This window comes from Dama dama, chromosome 24, assembly GCF_033118175.1.
Source record: "Dama dama isolate Ldn47 chromosome 24, ASM3311817v1, whole genome shotgun sequence".
NCBI classification, from domain to species: Eukaryota; Metazoa; Chordata; class Mammalia; order Artiodactyla; family Cervidae; genus Dama; species Dama dama.
In genome coordinates, this window is record NC_083704.1 from 59,996,066 (window position 1) to 60,019,521 (window position 23,456).

The 23,456-nt window shown below is 45.4% G+C and overlaps 1 protein-coding gene and 1 long non-coding RNA gene across 12 annotated transcripts in view; one reads left to right on the forward strand and one right to left on the reverse strand.

Annotated features, from left to right (window-relative positions):
* Nucleotides 1–13,448: 13,448 nt before the first annotated feature.
* Nucleotides 13,449–15,002, reverse strand: LOC133045493 (uncharacterized). Its single transcript, XR_009690267.1, has 3 exons — nucleotides 14,946–15,002; nucleotides 14,047–14,187; nucleotides 13,449–13,948 (listed from the first exon to the last, which is right to left on the reverse strand). It is a non-coding gene; the product is annotated as an uncharacterized LOC133045493 (long non-coding RNA).
* A 284-nt stretch (nucleotides 15,003–15,286) lies between these two features.
* Nucleotides 15,287–23,456, forward strand: part of TMCC1 (transmembrane and coiled-coil domain family 1) — a 160,548-nt gene continuing 152,378 nt past the window's right edge. For 3 of the 11 annotated variants that reach the window (XM_061128876.1, XM_061128877.1, XM_061128880.1), the window contains exons 1-3: nucleotides 15,287–15,397; nucleotides 16,021–16,116; nucleotides 20,767–20,890. The gene's annotated coding sequence lies outside the window, so the exon portion shown is untranslated. Of the gene's footprint in view, nucleotides 15,398–16,020; nucleotides 16,117–20,766; nucleotides 20,891–21,051; nucleotides 21,072–23,456 lie in introns of those variants that run through there. The other 8 variants (XM_061128883.1, XM_061128879.1, XM_061128886.1 and 5 more) reach the window with 6 other exon arrangements.

The window sequence follows — 23,456 nt, forward strand, 5'->3', positions numbered from 1 at the left end:
CTCCAGGACAAGAACCGGCCAGGGCAGGTGTGGGCTGACTGGTTTCAGCTTTCCTTTCACTCCTTCAGTCTTTCACAAGACTGTGTGAGGGCCCCAGGCTGGACTCTGCTGACTCAGAGGAATCAGGTGAGGAGCAGTGGGGTGAGGGGGGAGGTTCTAGAACAACCAGCCGGGCAGCCAGACGCAGCAGGTCAGAGGCAGCTGATGGATGGGGTGGGCGAGCAGTTCATCTGTGAATAATGACTCTGGGACCACAGCCTCCCATGGCGAGTGGGTGACATTAGAGGTCATGGCGGGGGGCAGCTGGGGGGTTTGGGGGGCAACTTCAGAAGCCTGGTGTCCGGGAGCCTGAAGGGAGTCAGACTTTGGAGAAGTGGCAGACAGTGGAATGTCACGGGGGCGGGGGTTCTCTGCAGCCAGACTGCCCGGAGGTGAGTCCCGAGGACGCTGGAGGTTAATCCATCTCTCTCTGTGATCTCGGCTAGCTCGGCTGTCAGAGTGAGGGCGTATGAGGCTTAAATGAGTGGGTACTGGGAAGTGCTGAGAGGAAAGCCCGGGAGGTGTGTGTCTGTGAAATAAATAATGGTGCTGAGTGAGGGGGGAGATGGGGACCGCGTGGTCCTGTTACAGACGGCTCCTGCAAGGCACACGGAAGACCCTCCCTAGGCCCTACACAAAGCGGGTGAAGGCAGGTCCACGGGTTTTAAGGGAGGAGATTCCTCGCTTAAGCTGGGAGGAGATTCCTGGTCCCAAATGAGGTATCTGCAGGAGTGAGGGGCTCCCCCCTCAAACCCACTCTGGGTCCTGACCTTGCTCCCAGGGCTGAGAGAAGAGGGAGGGAAGGGGGAAAAAAAAAGCAAAGGCTGTTTAGCTTTCTCTCAAAGGCTTTCCTTCCCTTTGGTGGCATTGTGAGGGCCACGCAGAGGTCATTCCATTTCTGTGTTTCTCTAATCTGCTTCCAGCCCAGCGGCAGGCGCACAGAGGCCTAAAAATCCTGTCAGCCGCCAGGTTGGATCCTGTCAGACTTTGGCCCCCAGGGCCGCCAGGCCTCTGCTCGCCAGCCGGGTGTTCCGTGTGGGCCTCACTCACTGGCATGCCCTGCCCCCTCTGAAGTCTGGGGGCAGCATTTGGAGGGACAGAGCCTGAGAGCTGGGGCTGGTGGGGGTGCGGGCAGGGGGTCTCCTTAAGAGGGGCTGAGGCCCAGCCAATGGCCTCAGGATCCAGGGGTGGGCCAGGGTCTCTGAGGTTGTCTTGACCGGCCCTCCGTTTTGAATAGAGTCCTAGAAAGGGGCGGCTTTGTGGTTTTCTGAGCCGTACTGCTTCCCCTCCCCCACTTCAGCCAACTTTATTCAGAAACTGTCATCTTCCAGGAAAACTTCTAAAGATCGTGAGAAGAAAAGGCCCCAGAACTACTGGAGTTCAAAGTCCTGGCCGCAGTCTCCCAGGAGAGGTGGGACCTCGCTTATCACCGTTGAGGCCTGCCCCAAGGCCGCAGGTGCGAGGCCTCGCACTAAGGCCACAGAAGCGGAGCCCAGAACCGAGGTCACTTCTGAAGCTGACGGAGCCCCTTTGTAACCGCTGGTCATCACTCATAAGCTTCCTGACTCCCAGTCAGGCAGCGATGCCCACTCCAGGAAACACCCTATCATGCCCCAACCTATCACCTAATGCCAACTGTTCAGCAGGAATTCTCTTTGTCTTCAGGCTCTAAAAACTGGCTATTAACCCATGAAAACTGTTGACTCCCCCTGGTCTGTCAGGCGTTATTGGCCCACTGTGCTGTGGCACTGCCCACTTTATCTCTCTGCTCTTGGCTCTTCATAAACTCACTCCCTTCTGAAATGCTCTCTGTCTGGAAATTCTTCTCCAGCTTGCACTTGGACTGCCTCAACACTTATCACTGGCCTCTGGGCCTCAGTTCCTTCAGGGGTAGGACTGAAGGGTGAGGCCCTGGGGGGTTCTGTAAAGATGTGAGAGAGGGTGGCAGGGAAGCTGGGGTGGGGGTAGGGGTCTCTGGGAACCAGCCCCACTACACCTGCTCACCTGGCAAACCTCGGCCCATCCGTTAAGCCACAATCCAGGCACCATCTCCTCCTGGAAGCCTTCCAGACCTGTCCCAGACCTGCCTAAAGGCCTCCTCCGGGCGGCCACAGATTACAAGCTATCTCCTAGCTATCAAAGGAGTACCTTTGTAATAGGAGATATTATAGGAGATATTACAAAGGTACATACTTTGTAATTGTCTACACAGTTGTTTGCCTGTCATCAGAGAATACCTGAGTTGAAATTCCAGTTCTGTTACTTTCCAGCTGTGTGACCGTGAGCAAGTGACCTAACCTCTCTGGGCTTCAGTTGCTACATCCCTAAAACGGTATCAGTAAACACAAAATGTTTGCTACATGCCTCTCCCTGTCTTATGTCCTCGATTTCATCTACAAAACATCTCTATGAGACTGGTATGAAAGGCATTCATTTCTATTTTAAACAAATGAGAAAACTGGGAATTCCCTGGCGGGCCAGTGGTTAAGACTCAGTGCTTTCACTGCCAGGGTCCTGGCTGTTTGATGACCTCCGGTCTGGTCAGGGAACCAAGATCCAACAAGCTGTGTTGTGCGGTCAAAAAAAGAGATAGAGAGAAAACTGAGGCACAGAGAGGTGAAGTATTTTGCCCAAAGTCACACAGCTTGTAAATGGCAGGGCCAGTAGAACTCAAATCAATTGCAAAGAGATTCGATTGCCTCTCAGAGCTATGTCATTGGATGTTGTGAGGGTGATGTGAATAAATAAATAAAGCTGTTGGCACATGGCAGTTACTCAATGTTGGTAGTTGGTTGCTCAGCTGTGTCCGACTCTTTGTGACCCCGTGGACTGTAGCCCGCCAGGCTCCTCTGTCCATGGAATTCTCCAGGCAAGAATACTGGAGTGGGAAGCCATTCCCCCCTCCAGGGGATCTTCCCGACCCAGGGATCAAACCCAGGCCTCCCACATTGCAGGCAGATTCTTTACCATCTGAGCCACCAGGGGAATTCCCTGGTAGGTACTCAATAAATGCTGTCTATGTTTTCCAGCGTCCCCTTCTCTCTCAGTTTACTCTTTGGGGATTTAAACCTGGGATTTGAAATCGGAACCGGACACATTTTTACAAGTGTTTTCTTACTGTTCTCACCCATTTACTGTCATAGGATCATGACACGCCAGTGCTGGAATGGACAGGTGAAATAATGAGAAGAATCATAATAATGATTACTATTGATCACTTACTGAACACTTACTACGTGTCACTGTCATATGTTATTAAATAGATTTTATTTTTTAGGAGCAAAATGAAGTAGAAGTTACAGAAATTTCCCTTGTGTCCCCTGCCTGCCCCCATCTTCCCCCTCTGTCAACATCCCCCACCAGAGTGGTACACTTGTTACAACTGATAAACTTATATTGACACATCATTATCACCTGAAGTCCACAGTTCACCTTAGGGTTTGCTCTTGGGTTTGTACAGGCTCTGCATTTTGACAAATGCATTATGACATGTATCCACCATTATAGTGTATTATAAAGTGAAATATAAAGTATTTTCACTACCCTAAAGATCCTCTGTGCTCTGTAGATTCAGCCCTTCCGCCTACCCCACCCCCACATCCCCAGTCACTGATCCTCTTACTGTCTCCACGGTTTTTCCTTTTTCAGAACATCAAACAGTTGGAATTGCACAATATGTAGCTTTTTCAGATTGGCTTCTTTCACTTATTAATAGTGATAAGCATTTAAGGTTCGTCCACGTCTTCTCATGGCTTGAGAGTTCATTCCATTCTAACACTGAAAAATATCCCACTGTCTAGATATGGTACAGTTTATTTATCCATTCACCTACTGAAGAACATCTTGGTTGCTTTCCAAGGTTTGAGAATTAAGAGTAAAGCTGCTATAAATATTCCTCTGCAGTTAGTTTCAGGAACGTGAATTTTCAACTCCTTTTGGTAAAGACCGAGGAGCACAATTACTGGCTCCTGAACTGGCACTAGTGGTAAAGAATCCGCTCTCCAATGCAGGAGACATAAGAGACATGGGTTCCATCCCTGGGTCAGGAAGATCCCCTGGAGGAGGGAATGGCTTCCCACTCCAGTATTCTTGCCTGGGGAATCCCATGAACAGAGGAGCCTGGCGGGCTACAGTCCAGGGGGTCGCAGAGAGTCGGACACAACTGAGTGTCTAAGCACACACACGTGCTAAGAGTATGTCTAGTTTTGTAAGAAACCACCAGTGAAAATCGCTCAGTCGTGTCCGACTATTTGCGACTATACGGTCCACGGAATTCTCCAGGCCAGAATACTGGAGTTACCGGGTAGCCTTTCCCTTCTTCAGGGGATCTTCCCAACCCAGGGATCAAACCCAGGTCTCCCACATCGTGGGCGGATTCTTTACCAGCTGAGCCACAAGGGAAGCCCAACAATACTGGAATGGGTAGCCTAACCCTTCTCTAGAGGATCTTTCTGACCCAGGAATTGAACCGGGGTTTCCTGCATTGCAGGTGGATTCTTTACCAACTGAGCTATCAGGGAAGCCCAAGAAACCACCAAACTTCTTCCAAGGTGGCTATGTCATTTTGCGTCCCCACCAGCAATAAAAGAGAGCCCTCATTGCCCCACATCCTCAAGAGTAAAATTTGGTGATGTCAGCGCTCCAGACCTGGCCATTCTGATAGATGTGTAGTGGTATCTCGTCGTTTTCATTTGCATTTCCCTAAAGACAGATGATGTGGAACATCTTTTCATATGCTTATTTGCCATCTGTATATATTTGCCATCTCACCTCTGACAAGGTGTCTGCTCAGATAGTTTGCTCATTTTTACATCAGTAGTTCATTTTCTTATTGCTGAATTTTAAGCGTTCTTTGTATATTTTTGATATGCCTTTTGCAAATATTTTCTCCCAGTCTCTGGCTCATTTTCTCACTTCCTTGAACAAGTCTTTCACAGGTCAGAAGTTTTTAATTTTAATGAAGTTCAGTTTATCAATTGTTCCTCTCATGGTGCTAAGGGCTGAAGGTTTGGGTCTGTCCAAAATGTATATGTTGAAGGACTTCCCTGGTGGTCCAGTGGTTAAGACTTCCAGTACTTCCACTGCAGGGGGCTCAAGTTCGATCCCTAGTTGGGGAACTAAGATCCCATATGCTGTATGGCATGGCCAAAAAAAAAAAAGAAAATTAAAATATTAAATAAAAAAGAATTAAAAAAAAAGAAATCCTAACCCCTAAAGATGATAGTGTTGGGGGGTGTGCTTTAAGAGGTTCTTAAATCCCTCAAGAATGGGACTACAGCCTCATAAAAGAGGCTTCAGGGAGATTTCTCAGCCCCTTCTACCATGTGAGGATAGGAGAAGTCTGAAATCCGGAAGAGGGCTCTCACCAAACAATGCCACCATAACCTTGGACTTTTAACCTCCAGCAGTGGGAGAAATAAATTTCTGCTGTTTGCAGGCTAGCCAGTCTGTGGTATTTTGTTATAGCAGCCTGAATGGACCAAGACATTTGGGTCATGCTTTTGTGATGTATCTAAAAAGTTAATCACCATTCCCGGGGTTGCCTAATTTTCTCCTCTGTTATCTTCTAAGAGCTTTAAGTTTTGTGTTTTATTCTTAGGCCTATGATCCACTTTGAGTTCATTTATGTGAAGGAGTACAGTCTGTAATTAGGTTCACTTTTTGCATATGAATGTCCATTGTCCCAGAACCATTTGTCCAAAAGACTGCTTTTCTCCATTGTACTGAATTTGCTCCTTTGTCAAAGAAAAGTTGATGAAGTTTCTGTGGATCTAATTCTGGGCTCCATATTCTGTTCCATTGATCTACTTGTCCATTCTTTCACTCACATTAGTCTGTCTTGATTACTGTAGATTTATAGTGAGTCTTAATGTCAGATACTTTCAGTTCTTTAAGTTCTTCAATATTATGTTGACTATTCTGCGTCTTTGTCTCTCCACGATAAGGACAAAGCAGGTATTTAATGTGCACTGAGTTTCACTTTGGGAAGATGAAAAAGTTCTGGAGATGGGTGGTGGTAATGGTTACACAAAACAAGGATGTCAATGAAAGGTACACTTAAAAATAGTTAAGATGGTAAATTTTATGCTACACATATTTTACCCCAATAAAAATTAGATAGTATTAGACTATAATCCACTGAGTAAAATTGGAATCAATGACTCCATATGGACAATAAGTAAAAAACAAGGAAATGGGGAGGTGGGAGGCCTCTTCCTTATGTTATGACGTCAGGTGATAAATGTGAAAGAAGAGGTGGGTTTGGAAAATGACAGTTTACGGCAATCATAATAAAGATTGATTTTGCAAATACCATCAATTGATGCTGAACCTAAGGAGGAAAATTTGCTGAGAAATGTGAGATTGGCACGGTCTTACAGTGTTTCCCATAGCTTCCCCATAAAACAAGAGGAAAACCAGGACCTAATCAATGGAGAAAACAGATACAGCATTGACTAGGTGGCCCACACAGACATTACCAATAAGACTTGTCAGATATCACATGCCTCCATATCAGTTCAGTTCAGGCCAGTCATTCCGTCATGTCCGAATCTTTGTGTCCCCATAGACCGCAGTACTCCCGGCTTCCCTATCCATTACCAATTCCCGGAGCTTGCTCAAACTCATGTCCATAGAGTCGGTGATGCCATCCAACCATCTCATCCTCTGTTGTCCCCTTCTCCCCTACCTTCAATCTTTCCCAGCATCAGGGTCTTTTCCAATGAGTCAGTTCTTTGCATCAGGTGTCCAAAGTATCAGAGTTTCGGCTTCAGCATCAGTTCTTCTAATGAATAGTCAGGACTGATTTCCTTTAGGATTATATGACACCCTTGAAAGGGTACATCACTTGTCTAAAGTTCTGGTTGGGGAGGTATTACCTGAATTTAATCATTAGGAGACATCTGACAAACCCACATTGAGAGACCTTCTATAAAACAGTTGGCCTACATTATTCAGTAATGACAATGTCATGAAAGATAAGGAATGGCTGAGGAAACGTTATAGACTAAAGGAGGCTAAAAAGACCTGATAAGAAAGTGAAAGAAAGTGAAGTTGCTCAGTCATGTCCGACTCTTTGCGACCCCTTGGACTGTAGCCTACCAGGCTCCTCCCTCCATGGGATTCTCCAGGCAAGAGTACTGGAGTGTGTTGGGTTGGACTCAGTACTGGAGGGGAAAAAAAGCTGTGGGATACCAAGACAACTGGCAACTTTGGAAAATGGACTTGGGAGGTGTGCATGCGTGTGAAGTCACTTCATTTGCATCTGATTCTCTGTTACCCTATGGACTGTAGCCTGCCAGGTTCCCCTGTCCATGGGACTCTCCAGGCAAGAAGACCGGAGTGGGTTGCCATGCCCTCTTCCAGGGGATCGTTCCGCCCCAAGGGATCTAACTCCCATCTCCTGCGTCTCCTGCATTGCAGGCAGATTTTTTTTTTTTTTTTTTACTGCTGAGCCACCAGGGAAGTCCCCTTGGGAAGTGTTATACCAATATTAAATGTCCTGAATTTGATAACTGTATTGTGGTTATGTAAGAGAAAAATCATTGTTATTAGGAAACACTAAACCATGAAGAGTAAAAGGGGAATGGTGTATGCCAGGAACTCTCAAATAGCTCAGGAAAAAAGCAAGAGAAAGAATGTCTAAATAAAGGTGTCAACACACAGGAAGTTGCTGAACCTGGGTTATTTGACTTATTTTTACAAATGTTTCGCAGTTTTGAAATTGTTTTCAAAACTGAAGAGTTAAAAAAAAAATTCCCAAGAGCACACCGTTGCTAAGGGAAGAGGTTGGATTTAAATCGAGGTTGTTGGGGGCATTTCAAGGGATTCTGCTGTCTCTCTCATTACTGTCAAAACTTACAGAGGAGGACACTGAAGCCCAGAGCCGAAAGGGATCGGCATTTGATCACAGCTCACGTGGGCTGCTGCTTAAGGACCAGTGTCTGGGATCCCAGCCTGGGTAGATTCTATTGCTCTCTCGTTCTGTGGATAGAGCTGAGCACCTGGACTTGAGACGACTCATGTTTCTCTGGAGCTTTCCTCTGACCACATCCTGAGCTGGCCGGATCTCACCTGCAGAACTCTCTGGCCCCATCTCTGGAACCCTGGACTGTGAACATTATGTTTAACTAGCAGAGTAACCAGACCAGTTCCCAGGGATGAAGTTGCAGCCAAGTCAGGGTTAGGGGAGGAAGATTTACACTCAGCAAGGCTCCCCTCTGAGGTTCTTGGTGGGAGGAAGAGAAGGGAGTTGGGGGAAGTCTTCTATGTCAAGATAAAAGGAGATTGGCCACAATCCCTTACTTCTGCCTAAAACATGTGAGAGTCGATCAGTCGTGTCTGACTCTTTTCGACCCCATGGACTATATAGTGCATGAAATTCTCCAGGCCAGAATACTGGAGTGGGTAGCCTTTCCCTTCTTCAGGGGATCTTCCCAACCCAGGGATTGAACCCGGGTCTCCCGTATTGCAGGCAGATTCTTTGCCAGCTGAGCCACTGAGGAAGCCCCCAAATTACATACAGTAAAGCACTCTGATCTCAAGACTACATTTCCACATACACATTCATCTATGTAATGATGAGCAAGAGTCAGAGCATTTCTGCATCTGGGAAGATGGCCGTGTACCCCTTCCAAGTCAACATGCTGGCCTCCCACCTCCTCTATACTGATCTACCTCTGTCATCATAGGTTAACTTCTTGCCTGCCCTTAAACATCACGTAAAAAAAGATCAAACTGTTCTTTTGTGTCTGGCTGCTTTTTCGCTCAACATAAGAGAGGGGATAGGGCTTCCTCAGTGGCTCAGCGGTAAAGAATCCACCTGCAACGCAGGAGACATGGGTTCGATCCCTGGGTCAGGAAGATCCCCTGGAGGAGGGCATGGCAACCCACTCTAGTATTCTTGCCTGGAGAATCCCATGGACAGAGGAGCTTGGTGGGCTTCAGTACAGGGGGTCCAGAAAGAGTCAGACACAACTGACCCACAAAACAGCAGCGACAACAAACAGAGAGGATGCCTCATCTTTAATATTGGTCCCAATGCTCTTGATCTTCATGGTTGTTGCTGTTCAGTCACCAAGCGGTGTCTGACTCTTTGTGATCCCATGGACTGCAGCACACCAGGCTTCCTTGTCCCTCACCAGTTCCCGGAGCTTGCTCAAACTCATGTCCATTGAGTACGTGATGACATCCACCCATCTCATCCTCTGTTGCCCTCTTCTCCTTCTGCCTTCAAACTTTCCCAGCATCCAGGGTTTTTTCCAGAGAATCAACTGTTGGCATCAGGTGGCCAAAGTACTGGAGCTTTAATAGCTAACATTTGCCAGGTGCCAGGCACTGTTCCAAGTGCTTTACATGTACATATTCTCTTACTCCTCACAGTGTATCTATGAGGTAAATAAAAATAAGGGGACTGGGGTACAGAAAGGTAAGGCAACTTGCCCAAGACACAGAGTTAGGACTGGAAGGCAGGCAACCAATCCCTAGTCATGCTTATGTGTGAGAGGTCAGATGTCTCATACATATTTTTTTTTTAAAGATTTTTATGTGGATCTTTATTGAATTTGTTACAGTGCTGTTTCTGTTTTCTGTTTTGCTTTTTTGGCCAGGAGGCATGTGGGATCTTAGCTCTCCGACCAGGGTTTGAACCTGCAGCCCCTGCATTGGAAGGCAAAGTCTCGACCACTGGACTGCCAGGGAAGTCTCCCTCATCCATGTTTTAAGAGCTGAGAGAGGCTCAGAGCTGGATCTGGGTCTTTGGAGGCCCAAATGGGATAATAGAAGTAAAAATGTGCTAAAAAGAATAAAACATTGTACAAATAGAAGGCAGGGTCATGCCTCATTTAATGTGAATAGGGTCACCATTTGTTCATTTAATAACCCAATATGCATGAAAATTTTTAATGACTCTAGCATATTTTTTATTTATTTTAATTTTCACCACACAGTGCTGCATGGGGGATCTTAGTGCTTAGTAGCTTCAGTTATGTCTGACTCTTTGTGACCTCAAAGGTTGCGGCACATAAGGCTCCTCTGCCCATGGGATTTTCAGATTTTTCAGGCAAGAATACTGGAGTAGATGCTGTGCCCTCCTTCAAGGGATCTTCCTGACCCAGGCAATGAACCCGCATCTCTTGCATTGCAGGCAGATTGTTTACGGCTGAGCCACCAGGAAAGCTTCCTTAGTACCGCAGTTCAGTTCAATCGCTCAGTCTTTGCAACCCCATGAACTGCAGCACGCCAGGCCTCCCTATCTATCACCAACTCCCGGAGTATACCCAAACTCATGTCCACTGAGTCGGTGATGCCATCCAGCCATCTTATCCTCTGTCGTTCCCTTCTCCTCCTGCCCTCAATCTTTCCCAGCATCAGGGCCTTTACAAATGAGTCAGTTCTTCGAATCATGTGGCCAAAGTACTGGAGTTTCAGCTTCAACATCAGTCCTTCTAATGAACACCCAGGACTGATCTCCTTTAGGATGGACTGGTTGGATCTCCTTGCAGTCCAAGGGACTCTCAAGAGTCTTCTCCAACACCACAGTTCAAAAGCATCAATTCTTCAGCACTCAACTTTCTTTATAGTCCAACTCTTACATCCATACATGACTACTGGAAAAACCAAAGCTTTGACTAGTTGGACCTTTGTGGACAAAGTAATGTCTCTGCTTTTTAATATGCTGTCTAGATTGGTCATACCTTTCCTTGCAAGGAGCAAGCGTCTTTTAATTTCATGACTGCAGTCACCAGCTGCAGTGATTTTGGAGCCCCCCAAAATAAAGTCAGCCACGGCTTCCACTGTTTCCCCATCTATTTGCCATGAAGTGATGGGACCGGATGCCATGATCTTAGCACCCCAGCCAGGAAGTACCCCAACCAGGGAGCAAACACATGTCCCCTGCAGTGGAAGTGCAGAGTCTTAACCACTAGACCGCTGGGGAAGTCCCTAAGCCAATAAGCATTTAACGAGTACCTAAAGAAACAGTCAGTGGTTTCAGAACGACAAAGTTCTTGCACCTTGGAGCTCACAGTCTAGAGAGGAAAGAAGATTTTTAAGGGGGAAGTTACCCATGTGCTGGGCTGAGAAAGGGGAAGTTCAGGATGACCTGGGTGTGTGTTGGGGAAGACTGACCTTGTCTGTGGGGTTGGGGAAGGGATCTCCGAGGGAATGACATTTCAGCTGAGACCTGAAAGGACAGCAGAGTTGGAGAGGAAGGTGTATCATGGACAGGCCACAGCAGAAGCAAACGCCCTGAGGTGAGAGAGAAACTAGCACAATAATTAGAAACTTAAAGTCACTGGTATGTGATAGTTTTCTGTATAACAGTTACTTGTCTTGCTTTCACGGAAACAAAATTCCTTATGGCAGTTTCAGATGTACAAGCAAGTATCAGGCTGTATATTGTCACCCTGCTTACTTAACTTATATGCAGAGAACATCATGCAAAATGCTAGACTGAATGAATCAAGATTGCCAGGAGAAACATTAACAACCTCAGATATGCAGAATGATACCACTCTAATGGCACAAGGTGAAGAGGAACTAAAGAGCCTCTTGATGAGGGTGAAGGAAGAGAGTGAAAAAAAACCGGCTTAAAATTCAATATTAAAAAAACTATGATCATCGTATCCAGTCCTATCATTTCATAGCAAATAGAAAGGGAAAAGGTGGAAGCCATGACTGATTTCCCGTTCTTGGCCTCTAAAATCACTGGGGATGGTGACTGCAGCCATGAAATTAAAAGACGATTGCTTCTTGGAAGGAAAGCTATGACAAACCTAGACAGTGTATCAAAAAGCAAAGACATCACTTTGCCGACAAAGGTTCATATAGTCAAAGCTATGGTTTTTCCAGTAGTCATGTATGGGTGTGAGAGTTGGACCGTAAAGAAGGCAGAGCACTTTGAACTATGGTGCTGGAGAAGACTCTTCAGAGTCCCTTGGACTCCAAGGAGATCAAACCAGTCAATCCTAAAGGAAATCAACCCTGAATATTCCTCAGAAGGACTGATGCTGAAGCTGAAGCTCCAATACTTTGACCCCCTCATGTGAAGAGCTGACTCATTGGAAAAGACCCTGATTCCAGATATAGTATGAATTCTTTGGACAATAAAACAATACATGGGAAGGGTTATGAAAAACATGTTTGACATTTCTGAGAATAGTACCATGAGAAAACCTTGATATTTTTCCTTGTCTAAGACCACAAAACCTTAGTCTACAGTCTTTAACTATGAAGCAGCAAAATACCTCTGAAGCAGCAAAACATCTCTATTAATAGTGAGGTAATGGCAGTGAGGCTGGTTAATATAAATCTTCTATACCACTGAAATCCTATGCTACATATTTTCCAATTCTACAAAAATACCCGTAATATTCCATATTGTTTAAAGGAAGAGAAACAATGGACAAATAGCAGCACTGAAATAGCAACAATGAAACCCTCTTGATCAAAGAACATTAACCTATCGTACATATACTTCTGAATCTAAATGCCTCTACTCTTTTCTAATCTAGAACATTATAATCTTCTAAGCAAGCAGCCAATCTATGCCTGTGGCCTTTTCCTTTTTGACTTGGTACGATGTCTATGGTCGTGTCCTGGGCCGGAACAATCATGAGCATTTCTGATGCCCTCCCAAGCGTAACGCCACTTGCGTGGTGGATGGTCTGTCACAAACCTGAACAGGTCTTTCATTCCTGGTTGGTCATAAGGTTCCCAATGCCCAGGAGGCAGAGTAGGCCTCGGCCTTGGGGGATTTTTCTAAATAGGCTTGGACTTTTCCAGGGAGGCCTGATCACTATATGTTACATTCCCAAGAATTAATAGAAAACCCAATAACAGTAAGATAGAAAGAGGAAGGGGACATACTGGCCCCTGGAGCGACTCCTAGGGGAAGAGATGCCTTGTAGGTTCCTCTCTCCTCCCGTGACCTTGTCATGGTCTGGGCACATCCCGGTGGCTCCCGACACCAAATTACATATGTTTTCTAGCCTGGTGCCTTTCAAACTGTGATATGCATACAAATTGCTTGGAGGTTATGTTAAAATGAAGACTTAGACTAAGGTGATCTGGAGTAGAGCTGAGATCCTACATTTTTAACAAGCTCCTATGTGATGCTAATGTTGCTGGTCCAAGGGACACATTTTGAATAGTAATGATCTGGTGGCTCAGTGGCAAAGAATCCACTTGCCAATGCAGGAGCACAGGTTCTATCCCTGGGTCGGGAAGATGCCCTGGAGAAGGGCATGGCAACCCACTTCAGTATTCCTGCCTGGGAAAACCCATGGACAGAGGAGACTGGCGGGCTGCAGTCCATGGGGTTACTTAAGAGTCAGACATGACTTATCGACTGAACAGCAACAACACACAATGGAGATGCAGTAATAATATACTTAAATTTATATCACAGCATTAAGTTACAGGATGTCAAAAGCAGAAAGGGGGTATCACTCGGAAAGTTTGCATCCTCTTTTGTGGAAAGTGTTGTGGTGTTTTGGTTGTATGCAGCTGAGTCGTATCATGTTAGGCGCAAGTATGACTTTGTTATTATCTTTATTTGGAGCTTAAGTATAGTTAAGGAGATGTGTACGAATGTGGTCGCTGGGTCATCAGTTTTTATAATTTCAGCTACTGTAGTGAGAGTGCAGAGGCATCTTATTGCGGTTTTAGCGTGAAGATCCCTGGATGATTAAAGATACCAAGCACCGCTTTGTTGCTTATTGGCCATTTTTATATCTTCTTCGGTGAATTGTTTAGTAAAACCTCTTGCCCATTGTTTGTTCGGGTTGTTCATCTTATTCATTTACAAGAGTTCTTTATGTATTCTGGATTCAAGTCTTTTGTCAAATATATCGTATTCGAAATTCCTCCTTCCCGTTTATGGCTTGCCTTTTCATTTTCTTCATGGTGTCTTTCAAAGAACAAAAGTTAAAATTTTGGTTAAGTCCAAGCTATGAATAATTTCTCTTATGGTTCATGCTTTTTGTGTTCTATGAAATTTTTGCCTACCTCAAAATCATGAAGATTTTTCTCTCAATGTTTTCTTCTAGAAATGTACTTAAGAGTTTCAGCTTTCACGTTTATCATCCATTTTGAGTTACTTTTTTTAAGGGCCTCCTTCAGAGTTCCTGAGACCTACAAATGCATTTCCTGAGAAATACAAATGCATTAATTAAATCTAAGAGTCAAACTTGTCACCTCCTTGGCCTCAATCTTCATCCAATCAAGTCCTGTCCATTTTACTCTCTAAAAAAGGGCTCCTCTCTTCCACCAGTCTATCTTGCTCCAACTGTAAAGTTCCCCTGCCCCAACTCACACTCTACTCCACATTCAGTGCCCTGTTCCGGCCACACCAAGCTCTGGTCCCTTGGAGATAAAGTTAAGTCTTTCCAAGTCAGCCTTCAGATTCCAACCTGGAAATCATCGGCTGGATCCATCTCCGTCCTTCCTTCCCCTAACACAGGCTCTCTTAACACCACGCACCTCTCAGAAGACATTTTTACTATGCACAAATTTAAATTTTGTGTAAGTCTCCCTTTAACGTTTGACATCTCCACCAGTTCTAACGTCAAAACTCTCTGTTCCCACGTAGGACTTCCAGTAACTCATATGAGGCCCAGCACCCGTAAGGAGCCTCAATGTGTAAGTAATGAAGGAATAAGTGAATTAGGAACACGGAATAACAAAAGGACTGGTTGATGGCTGAGAAATACCAACATGCCCCTTTGCCAGCAGCAGCCGAAACCCTGCTGGATCCGGGGAGGAAAGAAGGCCTTCGACTGAAGGTAGGCATTAACAGGTGAGGGACCCGGAGCGACTGCCAAAAATCCGCTCAAGCCTTCGCTCTCAGAAAGCCGGGCCAGGTCGGAGGAATTCGGTTCCCGGAGCCGTGGCGGTGAAGAGCGTACCTGGATCAGCCCGCGGGCCACCTGCAGCCCAGGAGTCCGCTGCCCAGCGACCGCGTGGGTGGGCGGGGCCACGCCTTCCGGGGGCCGTCCCCGCCCCCTCCTGCAGCGTGCGCGCGCTCGCCGCCACCTCGCGCGTGCGCCGCCGGCCGGGGGCGGAGGTTGTGGGTGGCGGCGGCCGGCGGGGCGCGCGCGCGCGCGCTCTCGCCTCCTAGCGCCGGTTCGCGCTCCCGCGCTGGGACTCAGGCGGCGGTGGCGGGGGCTGAGGCGGCCGCTGAGGCGGCGGTGGCTGAGGCGGCGGCGGCGGCTGAGGCGGCGCGGGGGGAGGGCCGGGAGGGGGGGTGGTCGGGGTGGGGGGGATGGATCGGGCGCGGCGGCCGCAGCGGCAGGAGCCGGCGCTTGAGCGCGAGCGACGGCGCTGGAGGAGACGCCGGCTGCTCCTCCCCTCCCCGCCGGTAAGTCCGTGCTCCCGCCCCGGACGCTGAAGGCGGCCGGGGCCCCCTCTTGCCGCCTCTCCGCCCCGGGGCGGGGAGAAGAGTGAGATGGTGACCGTGGCCCGGCGGCTCTGCCAACGCGGCCCGGGGCCTCCGGCTCGCGGCCTGACGCGGCTCGGACCCTCGGTCGCCCCCGAGCGGGGCCGGAAGCCCCGGGGCCTAGGGCTCGACCCCCAGCATCCTGCCGGGCCTCTCTCCTCTCCCGGCGCGTTCCGCTGTCATTTTGACCGTGGAGGTTTCTTCTTCCCCAACCCCCTCGCCTCGCCCCCTTCCCCGCACCCCCTCCAGGGCCGCGGGGACCGAGAGGAGCGTGAGGAGGTGGGCCCAGGGCCGAAGGACTGTTAGTGAGGGGGTCCTACGAACCGTCGTCGGTCGCCCTAGCGTCCCCAGAAGTTGGCCACTAGGACTCAGTCATTGCCACCTGAAACCAGTTTTTAGCACCTTTTGTTTTGATTTTCGAACTTGTCGTTTGGAGGGAGGAGGGAGCCGGCAGTTCTGGGAACGTGGAGAATAATAGGTGGTGAGCGGTAGGATGGGAGTCTGGGTTGGTTGGGCCCTAAGGTGTCTTTTATTAACCCTTTTAGGAAAGGAAAAGGGGCTCAGTGAATTGTACCTTCGGTGAAGGACCAGAGATCCGTTTGTAAGTTGCAGACTCCACAGCTTTTTCAGCTTAAGCAAAGGTGCGTGTAGTGTTTGTCCAGGGGTTCTCTTGAATCGTCCCTAACATTGATCGTGAACATCCCCCCAGGTGAACCTGCAGTAGCTTCTTGAAGCACCCCACTTGAGTTGCTGGTTAATTTCCCCTCTCTTCTTTGGCGACAGCTTACACATTAGTCTTGGAAGATCTTAGCCAATGCTTTTGCAGGCTGCCTTTTCATCCTCACTTGTCATAGAGGAAAGGAAGACGAACACACACATGTCCTAATCCAAAATGGTTGCTGTAAGTCTGACATACTTATCAGAGGTACCTGTGCCACAGGCATCTCTGTGAAAGGTCTGAATTCCTAAATTATTAAAAAACAGGTAGCTGCTTTAAAACAAAGCGAAACTTTGATTCGTTTATGCCTTCTGATCAAATGTATCTTACATTTGGGAGTTAATGACTTAAACCAGATCCTTGTCTTTGAAGTACATGTTTATAGAAATTGTTGGAAACCCTGGAAGGAAAGAACCTTATGGAAATGTTAAGGACAAGATTCTTCCAGGAGGTAGATAACATTTTTCTCCCCACTTGTAGATTAGAGGAGTGCGGCTCTGATAATGAGTAGGTGGTAGTTTTACTAGTGTCATGTAACAAATGATGCTTATAGGTGGGATTTTAATGCGACAATACCTTGTCCTCTACCGACAGAGTTGGCTTGTATTTTTTTGAAATCACACACCCACTCTCTGGCTAGTATAGAAAGATTAAAAAGCTGCTTCTGGTCTGTGGGCGGTAACCTTTTCATTTCTGAGGAGTTTTCAGCTGCTTGCAGAATAGATTGCTGATCAGCAGCATAGGGAGGAATCAGATATTAAAAATTCATTAGCACGTGATCTAGATCTATTAAAATTATGAGCACTTATTAAGATTTGGCATGGTGTGGGTGCTGTGTGCTATGTATAGGAAATGAGATTTCTCAGGAGTATTTGCATCTTAAGGTAAACAGAAGTACAATCAGCTGACAGTGTTCTGCCACCTTACAGTAGATGAGAAAATCTTTTATGAGCACAGAAAACCCTGTATAATTTGGTGAAGAAACCCAATGACCTGCAGTAACTGATGACTACCATTACTTTAAACTCTTTGCTCATTTCTACTAGAATATTTCCCCTTTTTTATGCTTGTCATATATGTTGCTGTTCTTCAGTCGCTCAGTCGTGTCCAACTCTTTGTGACCCCATGGACTGCAGCACACCTGGCTTCCCTGTCCATCACCAATTTCCAGAGCTTGCTCAAACTCATGTCCATCGAATTAACAATGCCATCCAACCATCTCACCCTCTGTTGTCCTCTTCTCCTGCCTTCAGTCTTTCCCAGCATTAGGGTCTTTTCTAATGAGTCGGCTCTTCGCATCAAGTGGCCAGAGTGTTGGAGCTTCAGCTTCAGCATCAGTCCTTCCAATGAATATTCAGGGTTGATTACCTTTAGGATGGACTGGTTTGATCTCCTTGTTGTTCAGCGGGCTCTCAAGAGTCTTATCTAACACCACAGTTTGAACGTGTCAATTCTTTGGTGTTCAGTCTTCTTTATGGTCCAACCCTCACATCCATACGTGACTATAATGGCTGAAGGCTTAAGTTTGAACTCTTCAGAGTGCCATTTATGGATCACTTATTAATTTATTGGGAAGACCCCCTGGCTCAGCAGTAAAGAATCCATCTGCAATGCTGGAGACACAGGAGACAGTTTGATCCCTGGGTCGAGGAGATCCCCTGGAGGAGGAAATGGCAACTCCAGTATTCTTGCCTGGAGAATCCCATGGACGGAAGAGCGTGGTGAGCTACAGTCCAAGGGGTCAGGAAGAGTTGGTTATGACTGAGTGACTGAACACACATATACACACGCACTCGTTAATTTATTATTCAAGTATGTATTGAGCCCTTAATTTGTTCCAGGATTGTTTCTAGGTAGGTCCTGGATTACAGTGTGGGGGAAAGGCTGCTTTCGTTGAACTTGATTTTGTGTATGTGAGAATGAGGATAGCAAATTAGCAAATAGAGGTAATGCTACAAATCAGTGATTAGTAAACTTTCTGAAAGGACCAGAAACGAAATATTTTAGGCTTTACAGGCCATGCTGTCTCTGTTGCAGCTACTCAACTCTTTTGTTCAAGTACAAAAGCAGCCACAGACAGTACAGTACAGAAACAAGTGTGTCCATGTTCTAATTAAACTTTGGACGCGGAAATTTTAATTTCACTCAGTTTTCCCGTATTACATTTGAATATTGTAAATATTGAAATATTTACAATTGTAAATATTGTAAATATTGAAATAAATATTCAATATGTAAATATTGAAAATATTTGAATTCTGCTTTTTGATTTTTTTTTCTCTTCACCTTTTGAAAATGTAAAAACCATTCTTAGTTCATAGGTCGTATAAAAACATGGGACAAGCTGGATTTATTTGGTCTGTGGCCTGGCATTTTATAGAAAAAGTTTGCTGACTGCTAAGTAGTGTGAACCATGAAGAATATAAAACAAGCTGATCTGATAAGTGAGTGCCTGGCGGTGTTGGTGGGGGAGGCATCATTGACAAGATATTTGAGTTGTGGCCTGTCATTGAGATGGAAGAGCTTCCTTGGAGGATGAAATAGCAAGGACAAACGTTTGCAGGTAGAAGTGAGCTTCTGGCTTTTTGGCTCAGTGGTAAAGAATCCACCTGCTAATGCAGGAGACGCAAGAGATACAGGATCGATCCCTGGGTCATGAATATCCCCTGGAGTAGGAAATGGCAACCCACTCCAGCATTCTTGCCTGGAAAAATCCCATGGACAGGGGAGCCTGGCAGGCTGCAATCCATGGGGTCAGAAAAGAGCTGGACATGATTGAGCACACATGCACGTCTGTGGTTCCCAGTATTGACTTCACATACTGTGTCATTCTTGCCTTGATGTCTTTTTTTCATTTTGTCCTTCTCAACTAGTTTGCGCTTCTGACAGGTTTTAACAGTCTCCACATTATAGAATTGAAGACCTGGAAGAGATCTTAGCTTCTTCCCCAATTGCTCTCTTCTCAGATGTTCTCAGTGATTTTTCAGCCTCTGTTTGAACTCCTTTGATGACTGAAAGTTCATTCCTGTGAGGTAGCCTGGACCGTTTTTCGACTGCTCTGATTGTTGTCAGAATGCCCTTCATGTTGTGGTGGGACTCGGCCTCTCTGCCTCCTTTCCTTGAGGCTGCTTTCCCGTGCCCACGGAGGAAGCCTGCAGTGCGGGCTGCACCTTGTCTCCAGGATTCGGTTCTGAAGTCAGTGCTTGAGACAAACATTACATAAGATGAAGACTATACTTGAAAATCCCTTAAATTATTTTAAAAGCATAGTGTGCATGTTTGTGCATATATAATCATGTTTAATTCTTAAGCCTTTTCCAGACTGGGAGCCACTAAGCTTGACTGAAGGAAGGAACAAGCTTCAGAAAATTTTTTGCCTTTTAAGAGCTATCACATCCTTATCAGACAGTGAATTTTACTGTGTTCCTGCTTTGTTGCAGGATTAATTTTATTGTATTTATGCATTATGCCTTTTAATGTATAAATTTAAGCCTCTTAAATGGATAAATGCAAAACATTAATAAATGTTTACAGATATATTGTGCATATTAAATGAGATGGAAGTGGTCAATAAAGGTTTGCAGGATTTGAATCTAAATTTTGGCTTGATTGGGCTCACATGCACACTGTTCTCTGAAAAGTTGTAGAGAAGAACTTGGCCACCTGCTTCCTGTCTTTCCAAACTGGCATTTCCTGTTGTGGCTCTGTAGAGCAGCTGTCACTCCCTGTGTCCTTGAGTGTTGGTCACATTTTCCCAGAGGTCAGCTTGTAAGTTAAATGGGCATATGATGTAACCCTATTAGTTCTGCCACGCGACCTTAGGACTAAATCCTCTCATTTCTTTTTGTTGTTGTTTAGTCGCTAGGTCATGTCTGACTGCAACCCCATGGACTGTAGCCTGCCAGGCTCTTCTGTCCATGGGATTTTCCAGGCAAGAGTACTGGAGTGGGTTGTCATTTCCTTCTCCGGGGGATCGAATCTGTGTCTCCTGCATTGGCAGGTGAATTCTTTACCACTGAGCCGCTTGGGAAGCCCTTCATTTCTTTTAGTTTTTACTTATTCACCTTTCTGGTTCTTATAAGTGCCCTGGTCATTGTTCTTTTTTGCTTTGGACCCTGAAGTCTGTTTTAAGGTGCAAACTCAAGTTTTACCTCCTTGATGAAGTCTTCCCTTATAATTCTAGAGCTGCATTCCTAAATATTGATACTTTTATCTGTATTTCTCGATATTTTCTTACTTTAGTATTTTATACATCTTTCATGAGCATATATCTTACCTCACAATGAGACGACAAGCTTCTTGAGAGCCAAGACCATATAAAATGTTTACAACTTTCTAAAAATAAAAACTTTAAAAGTAAACATTTTATTTAGAACAGTGTTAGATTTAGTGAATTATTGGGAAGATAGGAGAGAGTTACTGTCCCACACCCAGTTTCCCCTATTGTTAACATATTGCATTAGTGCGTCACGTTTGCCACAATTAATGAATGAGTATCGGTACATTATTACTAAGTCTATACTTTATTCGGAGTTCTGCAGTGTTTTCCTTCATGTCCTTTTTTGTTTTCCAGGATCCCAGTCAGGATGGCGCATTACGTTCAATAGTCATGTCTCCTTGGCCCCTCTTGATCGAGGCAATATGTCAGACTTCCCTTGTTTTTAATGGCCTTGGCAATTTTGAAGATAACTGATCAGGTATTTTCGTAGACTGTCCTTCAACCAGACGTTTGTCTGATGATTTTCTAATAGTAGATTACTGTAATACAATTTTGGAAGGAAAACCACAGAGGTAAAGCGCCCTTCTCATCGCACGTCAAGAGTACATACTACTGATATGACTTTATCAGTGATGTTGCTAACCTCGATCACTTAACTGGTACGAGTGTCTCTTTTCTCCACTGTAAAGCTACCCTTTTGTTCCTCTCTTTCTGTACTATGCTCTGGAAGAGATTCACTAGGCGTAGCCCACACTTACTGAGTGATGAGTTATGCTCTACCCCCTTTGAAGTGGAGTATCTATATAAATTTCATTGCTCAAATTGTTCAGCTCTGGCCATTTGTAGCTCTTTCAGTTGACTTCTGTATCCCTTTCCTTTGATATACTCTCTTGGCTATGCATGTGTGTGAATACTTTCTTTCTGGCAATATAAAATGCTTCAGGTTTGTCTTTTATGTAATGCCTCAGTTGTATGGTCATTCTTCTAAGGCACTGCAGTTCCTTTTGTGGGGAAATGGTATTAGAAACCAAGATCTGAGTGCTGGGTGTGCTGGTTGCTGTCAGAGTGTTGTTGCTTCTCCGCACTCTGAGTGAGAGAGCAAGGAGATAAGTGTATATATTAAGCTGTGTATATACACATATCTTTAAATATTTCTGTATGTAACTATTTGTCCTTAACCTCAACGTGAATTTACACGACCTTAAAGTTCTAGGGCTTTAGGCATCACCGACTCGATGGACATGAGTTTGAGTAGACTCCGGGAGTTGATGATGGACAGGGAGGCCTGGTGTGCTGCGATTCATGGGGTCGCAAAGAGTCAGACACGACTGAGCGACTGAACTGAACTGAACTGAAGGGGAGGGAGGTGGGAGGGGGTTCAGGGTGGGGGACACATGTACACCCATGGTTGATTCATGTCAATGTATGGCAAAAACCACTACAATATTGTAAAGTAATTAGCCTCCAATTAAAATAAATTAATTAGTTTAAAAAAAAAGAGACCATGGCAAACCAGGAGGAGAGAGATACACAGAAAGGATTGATCATGCGGTGCTCTATTGGCCATGGAAAAATATTTGAATTTCACTATAAAAGGAATGGAAAGCCATTAAATGTTTATTTTATTTTATTTTTTTAAATTCTGTGGGTTTTGACAAACATTTGATATCTTTTATTCACCATTACACTGTCATACAGAGTAGTTTCACTGCTCTAAAAAACTTTAGCCTCACCTAATTTGACTCTCCTCCTCACCAGACCCTGACAATCACTGATCTGTTTACTGTCTCTGTTCTTTTCTAGAATGTCGGTATATTGAATTTTTAAGAAAGATTTTTATGAACACAGTATTTTGTTAAGTAGTGGGAGCCCAGTTCAGTTTTGTCGCTCAGTCGGATCCGACTCTTTGTGACCCCATGGACTGCAGCCTGCCAGGCAACCATCTCATCTTCTGTCACCCCTTTCTCCTCCCGCCTTCAATCTTTCCCACCATCAGGGTCTTTTCCAATGAGTCAGTTCTTCCCATCAGGTTGCCAGAGTATTGGAATTTCAGCTTCAGCTTCAGCATCAGTCCTTCCAATGAATATTCAGGACTAACCTTTAAGATGGGCTGGTTGGATCTCCTTGCAGTCCAAGGGACTCTCAAGAGTCTTCTCCAACACCACAGTTCAAAAGCATCAATTCTTCTGTGCTCAGCTTTCTTTATAGTCCAACTCTCACATCCATACATGACCACTGGAAAAACCATAGCCTTGACTAGACAGACCTTTGTTGGCAAAGTAATGTCTCTGCTTTTTAATATGCTGTCTAGGTTGGTCATAGGTTTTCTTTCAAGGAGCAAGCGTCTTTTAATTTCATGGCTGCAGTCACTATCTGCAGTGATTTTGGAACCCAAGAAAATAAAAGTTTCTCACTGTTTCCATAGTTTTCCCATCTATTTGCCATGAAGTGATGGGACCAGATGCCATGATCTTTGTTTTCTGAATGTTGAGTTTTAAGCCAACTTTTTCACTCTCGTCTTTCACTTTCATCAAGAGGCTCTTTAGTTCTTTTTCACTTTCTGCCATAAGGGTGGTGTCATCTGTATATCTGAGGTTGTTGATATTTCTCCCGGCAGTCTTGATTCCAGCTTGTGCTTCATCCAGCCCAGCATTTCAAATGATGTACTCTGCATATTAGTTAAATAATCAGGGTGACAATATACAGCTTTGATGTACTCATTTCCCAGTTTGGAACCAGTCTGTTGTTCCCTGTCCAGTTCTAACTGTTGCTTCTTGACCTGCATACAGATTTCTCAGGAGGCAGGTAAGGTGGTATAGGTACTAAATAACTAACAATTAGAAACATAACTTCTTTTTTTCTATTGAGTAAAATTCACATAACATAAAATTCATCATTTTCACCACTTAAAATGTGTGGTTCAGAGACTTTTAGTACATTCACAAAGTTGTGCACCCACTGGCACCACTCCTACCTAGTTCCAGAACATTTTCATCACTGCAAAATGAAACCTCGTATCCATTAAGCAGTTCCTTTCCTCATCC